The following is a 7331-nucleotide window of genomic DNA, read 5'->3' as shown; positions in this document are numbered from 1 at the left end:
TGGCATGAAAAGAGAAGACTCATGTACAGTACAAGTACCTTGAATGTGTACTTAAGTACAGTAATTGAGTAAATGTACTTAGTCACATTCCACCACTCGACACAGCACATAGACTGACTGAGGCTGGAAGCATCAGTACTTTTTTTTAATCCCTCATTACGACAGTAATGCTGAAGAGAACATTTGTTTCCATTGGTCTGAACTGGCAGCATTATCACATATCATCTCTGAAATACACTGGAATGCAGCAGGAGAGAGAGAGAGAGAGAGAGAGAGAGAGAGAGAGAGAGAGAGAGAGAGAGAGAGAGAGAGAGAGAGAGAGAGAGAGAGAGAGAGAGAGAGAGAGACAGGGGTGGTTGTTTGTTATGTACTTTTTATATACGTAATGTTGTCTGTCTGTGTCAAGGCAGATTTCAAACCATCTGCCTTGGTTGTAAAGCACTTTGGGGTCAACTTATGTTATGTTATATACAGCACATATAAATAAAGATGACTTGACTTGACAATTACAAACACACAAAGACACAGACTGAGTGGGGCTCACTCATCGAGACAGTAATGCTGAAGGGAACATTTGTTTCAATTCGTCTGAACTGGTGAGAATTATCGCATATCATCTCTGACATACACTGGAATGCAGCTGGATAAGAGCGAGAGAGAGAGAGAGACAGAGACAGAAAGAGGGAAAGATGGGGGGTGGTTAAAGGTCTTGCCAGACCAGCTCGGTTTCGACGTGGTGGTGTGAGAGAAAGAAGCAGGAAGGAAAGAGTGAGAGTGTGGAAGAGGGACAGAGAGAGAGGGAGGAGAGGGAGGAGAGGGAAACAGAAATCTGCAAAACAAATCATGGCAGCGCCGGTTGTATTGTACACACACACACACACACAGACTCCAACACACACCAGTAACGCACTCACATCGCCGCGCAGGAAGCGGAACAACGGACAAACAGCAGTGACAACGTGTGGAGCTGAAGGTGAAGCCAGATGTGTACTGCATGCGCCAACATCAGCACGCAGTCAGCAAGTATGCAACATACTGTATTCTCATGTGACTGTGAGCTGGCCTGGCCTCAACTCCTGTGACTTTGAGAAGTAAAGTGTACACAAAATCTGACCCAAAGCAAACACCATGCGTGACTGGCCGATTTTGCCAACGAACACACCTTTAACAAGCAAGGAGAGAACATAGGAGGGAAATGAGTCTCAATACTGTGTTTCAAACACATACCAACCACTGAGAACACATGCAAAACTGCTGTACTAATAACTACAACCCAATTCAAATATATTTCAGTATTCAACAGTGGTGGAGGAAGTATTCAGATCCTTAACTTAAGTTAAAGTACCAACACCGCATTGTAAAAACACTCTGTTACAAGCAAAAGGCCTGCATTGAACATGTTACTTAAATAAAAGTATATAATATACTTAATCAACCCTCCCTTTTTACATCCAAGCTGATTCTTTAGAGTTCTTCCTTTTCTAAATCAAGGTTACCTGACGGTGTACATCACAGACTGAAAACTCCTCTGAGTGAATTAGGATTTTTGGCTAATGTAAATATGATTGACTTGAATTGATTTTGAGTTAAACAGCAACAGAAGGCAACGACGTCAGCAGTGCAGAAGAATATTTGAGCTGGGTCGTTTCCTCCACGGCTCCAGGCGTGTCCTCTCTGCTCCGCAAACACTTGGCCCTGTCAGAGGGGAAATCTCCCTGACTGCCCCATAAATCAACATGTGTTAAAAGACACACGCACGCACGCACGCACGCACGCACGCACGCACGCACGCACGCACACACACACACACACACACACACACACACACACACACACACACACACACACACACACACACACACACACAAGCACCTACACTAGTATTTTTTCTTGTGATTGCATTTATAAATGCTGTCATGTAGGACACAAGCACTTTCTTGACATTTAACTCATTAAAATGTGTTTTTGTCTAGAATGCTATTAATTATAATACTATTTGGGGATGATACTTAATACTCTATTCTCTTATTAAATATGAGACGTTTTGCTGCTTGAACAAACAACTTATGGGGGCGTTATTTTTGGGGACAAGAAGGACGGCCTCAAAAATGACCTCATTTGTACAATAAATAGCTAGTGGAATTAACAACTCAACAGTCACAAGCACATCAACAAAACACGGTTTACCAGTAGTCAAGGACAACAGCATTATCATATCTGTTCTGAGAGCTGACCACAGCAACACTGTGACAAAACCACATCCTCTGAGTGATGTACAGCAAGACTCATCACAGGACTGTGAGAAAGTATTAATAATAGAGGATGATGGCCAGGACTATAATTGGCCTTTAGAGAAATTGACAGTTTCACACTTTTTTCACTGTTAATTTCATTGCATTTTTTTTTTCCCCTCCATTTTCCAGTAACCATATTTATGAGTATGACTCCAATGGAGGATATGTGGAGGCAGACATGGGGAGAGTTTAAAAAGGAGTCTGTGGCGACAAGTAAGCTGTAAGTGGTGAGACGATGCCAATACCAAGTGGAAAGGTTTCCTGCCCTTGTGTCTCAGTTTTCATTAGCCTGATATTAAAAGCAAGCACACGCACGCACGCACGCACGCACATCCAGCCATCTGGATCAGTTAGCCATCTGGATTGATTCTCTTGATTACAAATGTCCCACTTCAACCAGGCTTAACTGAGTTATTCATTAACCAAGCACATGGTTTCAGCTGACAAAATTACTTTTCCAGTGAGGCTCTAAGTGTTAATCTGTTGAAACTTTCACTGCCTGGCATTGATAGAGAGAAACGCAGACAGACTTACAAACATGACAGCAAAAGTCTCTAAACTAAACTTCAACACTTCGTAGTCAACTAACAAAACGTGTTTAGGTTACATGGGGACGTCGTTTCAGTTTCAGTCCACGCTCGTTTCACGTGCGTGTTCTCAGGCTAGGTGGGAAATGTGATTCCTCCAGCCATCTTCAGGCTTTGTTCTGTGGTTTCCTCTCACTTGGACAGTCCTGAGTACCTCCGAAGGGAGACCTCGATGAGTCAACCCTAATCCAAATGCCAGAACTCACTCATCTGGTTCCTTTCGAGTCTGAGCTCCAGATGTCCCTGCTCTGGGCTCAGCTTCCTCTCCACTGAGGCCATGGTCCAGTGAGGTCAACAGAGAGACATCATCGGCACAAAAACTGACAATGCAATTCAGAAGTTGCCTCACTCCCCGTGTCTATAACAACTTTGGTCAATGAAAATCACATGCAGGCTCAATGACAGTGATAATTCACTTTTTGGCTGCCTCAGTGATCTCCGACAGAGAGATGGGCAAGGCTACCCCACTCTACCTCCTTTCCAAAGGGCGAGACTGTCAGGCTTATTTCCTCAGAAAGTTTCTGAGATCGGCATCTTCACCAGGACATTGTTGATTTGCCAGGAGAACCCATCCAAGCAATCCATGACCTACCAAAACTTCTTCCATACCCAGGAGTTTGGGTAGGTCAAGTTTTGTTGCTTTTATGTCCACAGAAACTGCATAAACTGGCTTTCTGATATTTTTCTATTGAGTCAGGAGTTTCCTGGGCTTTTCCGAGCCCAAAAGGCTCCCTTCTTCAGCTTGACCACATCAACTCCACCGTTGGAGTTGCTGTCATGACAGGTACTGAGGGCTGTAGTCAAGTCCACCTTTGATGAGTCCAAAACAAGTCCAAGACCAGGACTAGTCGAGACCGAGTCAAGACCAAGTCCAAAGAGGTTCAAATCCAAGTCAAGACCAAGTCCAAAAAAGTTTGAGTCCAAGTCAAGACCAAATGATAAACAGAGCGTTTTAGACAGAGGGTGGGTACAGGTATATTAAGACAGACAGTATGAGAAGAATAAAGTGTTTTTTTGAACATTAAGCATGTAAACTTGTTCTAGTAGAAACCCAAAATACAAGTATGAACCTAAAAATGAGCATATTTTTGGGCCCTTTAAGCCACTAATGTGTTGCACTGTGGATGAAACCAGTTGACGCACGGATTACCATATCTGACGAATCAGAGTCAAACTTTCCAGTTGAACACAAAGTCCATTTACTTTTCCTGTTGACTTCTTAGTCCTAACATGTTTCCGATATTAAAGTAACATCCAGAATCAGGATTTACTAATGCACCAACCAGCAGCTTCAGCATGTGTGGTCAGAAACTGTCTACACCTAACCAGACAAAGATTGGTTCCTACTTATAGAACTGAGTGCTAATTGGCTCCCACACTGGGATCAATTGAAAGATATTCAGATGGTGCTGACAAAAACACATTCAAATGAAGTAGCTTTCACAGACATAAGCCCATGTTCGGACTATATGATGTAGGGGATCTTGGATGATGTGCTGAAATATAGTCTTGTAATCCTCTCTTTACGGCAGGTTGTTTTTCATCACTACTCCGACTCTGTCTGAGTGGCTGCCCGTAGGCTACATCTGTGTATCAGCATGTCTGTGTGTCAGGTGCTCCGCCTTTAGGTCTGTCATCATCTCGGCTCATAAGGCTCCTCTCAAGATTCAATGTGCAACTCAATTAGGACTTGACAGGGGCAGGTGTCAGGTGGTCGTTCGCTGGGTGTGTGTGTCTAAGGTGTGTTTGTCTGCCAGACACAATAGGGATTTCTTTCAGCCCGATGAGACCAGCCTCTCTCTCTCTTTTTTATTTTAACCACACACTGATATCAAAAACCAGCCACACACACACACACACACACACACACACAGGGTTTGCTGTTTTAAGCCCCCAACTTCGTCTTCCAGGCAGCGCTGCATGGAAGGCACTATAGGGTTAGGCAAGGGTTACGGTTAGGGTTAAGGTTAGGTGCCTTGAAGTCGAGGGTGGGGGCTTAAAACACCATTGAGCCACACACACACACACACACACACACACACACACACACACACACACACACACACACACACACACACACACACACACACACACACACACACACACACACACACACACACTCTAACCACATGGTTCTAGTGAGCACCGTTGCCTCTGGATTGTTTTACTGCCCAATCAATCTGCCATTAAGCTTTGGGACTGCCACCAGCTATTTGTCTATTCCACCACAAGGGATGTGTTTGCGTGTAGTTAGTTACCCCTAAATGCTACACAACAGTATTGAGGTGATGCCTTCCCTCACGTCTGTATTGCATCTTCAATTCATTTAAAATACATTCAGTTTATTTAAGAAGGGGACAGTGCAAATTAATAAAACACATGATTAAACATGAGTTAAAAATGCCAGAATGAGCCAAAAGGTTATTTTTTTTAATCTGTAGTCTTCCGGCCCTGATGTTAAAAAGGCTTTTGATCTGCATCTTGCATCTGGGTGTATGTTATTAGGTTGACATTATTACATTCTCCTTCTTAAAAGCTTCCTGTACCCCGGATTTTACTATTGCTCATTACCAAAAAACCCTCACACATGGCTGCACACACACACACACATACACGTAACCTCAGTAAATCATACGTTACACACGTTTTCAGGAAATTTTCACATCCGACCACATCATTATGTAAAATCACGCTACTATATGTACCATTCCTGCACTGTGAACCCACTTCTAACATACAGGCCTGCAAGTAGCTGACAGGCCAGCATCAATCACCGAGCTCCAGCTAAATGAGCACACACACGTTCCTGTTTCTACTGTTCAGACAAACACTAGGACAATCATTGTCCTCTGTTTGTCCTGCTGGGTTGCCACGAGATCAGCAATCAATCACAGGGACCACAGTGACCGGTTAATTTCTTCCTGTGGCGTCCCTCTGTGATCAATCACACTGCAGTTTAGCCCCAAGTCAACACCCGAGACAATCACACTTATTAAGTACTGTATGTGCATTGGTTAGTGATTTTTCTTTCATTTTATGTTCCAGCCAGAGCACAAAAGGTCCTCCACGGCTTATTTTTTTTTAATGTGCCCATACATGTACAAGTACAGGTGAAAGTGCATTCTGTTTTTAACGCCCCTAAATGTGGAACTCACTGCCTTTGCATATTAGAATGACATGCTCTCTCAGTATTTTTAAAAGAAAATTAAAGACCTATCTTTTTTTTAATTTGGCTTTTAATTCCCGAGTAATGTTATTAGCATTAGTTTAAACTAGTTAAAGATTGGTTTTATATCAGTTTTTTTTAACCCTGGTGTTTATTTCATTTGTTATTTCTTAACGTTATTGCCTTGTGTTAGTCATTTTTAGTCTTGTTTAATCTTTCTTTTCCATCTGTGTTTTCATTTTGTTCTGTGAGTCACTTTGGGCTACATGCTTGCATTACATGTATATATATATGCATACATATATAAATAAAGTTGCGTTGCGTATGTGTGAGAATTATCTGCTTTGTCAAACACAGTGTCCCCGGACTGAAATGTGATGACATCAGCCGAATGTAACCAAAAATAGTTTGCTTCAATTGTTGCACGTTATGAATCACCAGCTACGGTTTCAGCTGAGTTTTCCACTATTGCAAAAAAAATAATGTGACCGACTCACACAGCAGCTGAGCATGTAAGACAGGGACACACACACCAAACAAACACAAATACACACTGACTAATGCATGTAATACCCTGCTAGTCTAGACCTCTTATCCCTCTGTTGTAATCATACAGGGCTTTTTCTTTTTTTTTTTAGAATACACAGACCAAGTGGGCATTAAGTGTGTGAGTGTCTAAAGACTTTCTGAGAGTCTCTTTGTCATTGCAAATCCACGGTGATAAACAGTGCGTCATAAATAAATTTCAATAAATAAAATCCAACCCTGCTCCTCTTTCCATAGGCCAGATCGGACCAAGGCAGAGATCGTAGGGTGAATAATTTAAGAATGCAGGCATACAATATAATAAATAATAATCAGAATCATTTTCACTTAAATGCATCTGTTTATACCATCTGATATAATGCGAGTTAATGACATTTGGACATTCTGAACTCCACGGGTCAGATCAACGAGTCAGATATCCCTGGAATAACATCCTCCGTCCTACAGGAAGAGATCTAATAGTTTTCCAGAGCTTTTGTTTGGAATAAACAGAGGAAGCAGCGGGTGAGATAGCCAGTGACTGAAACACATAAATAATCTTGAGAAGAACATTTCCAGAACTGTAAATACAGTGTGAAATACAGTGGTGTAGTCTACGTGATACGCAGGTATACACAGTATACCCACTAAGAAAGCTCCAGGATTTACATATATCCACTTAAAAATGCCCAATGACACGCAACGACATACTTTCCATTATATTTTTTATATATTTTGAATTGTCATCTGTGTTCTTTT

This window comes from Sander lucioperca, chromosome 8, assembly GCF_008315115.2.
Source record: "Sander lucioperca isolate FBNREF2018 chromosome 8, SLUC_FBN_1.2, whole genome shotgun sequence".
Lineage (NCBI taxonomy): Eukaryota > Metazoa > Chordata > Actinopteri > Perciformes > Percidae > Sander > Sander lucioperca.
The sequence above is the reverse complement of the archived record's forward strand: the minus strand, read 5'-3'. Positions refer to the sequence as shown.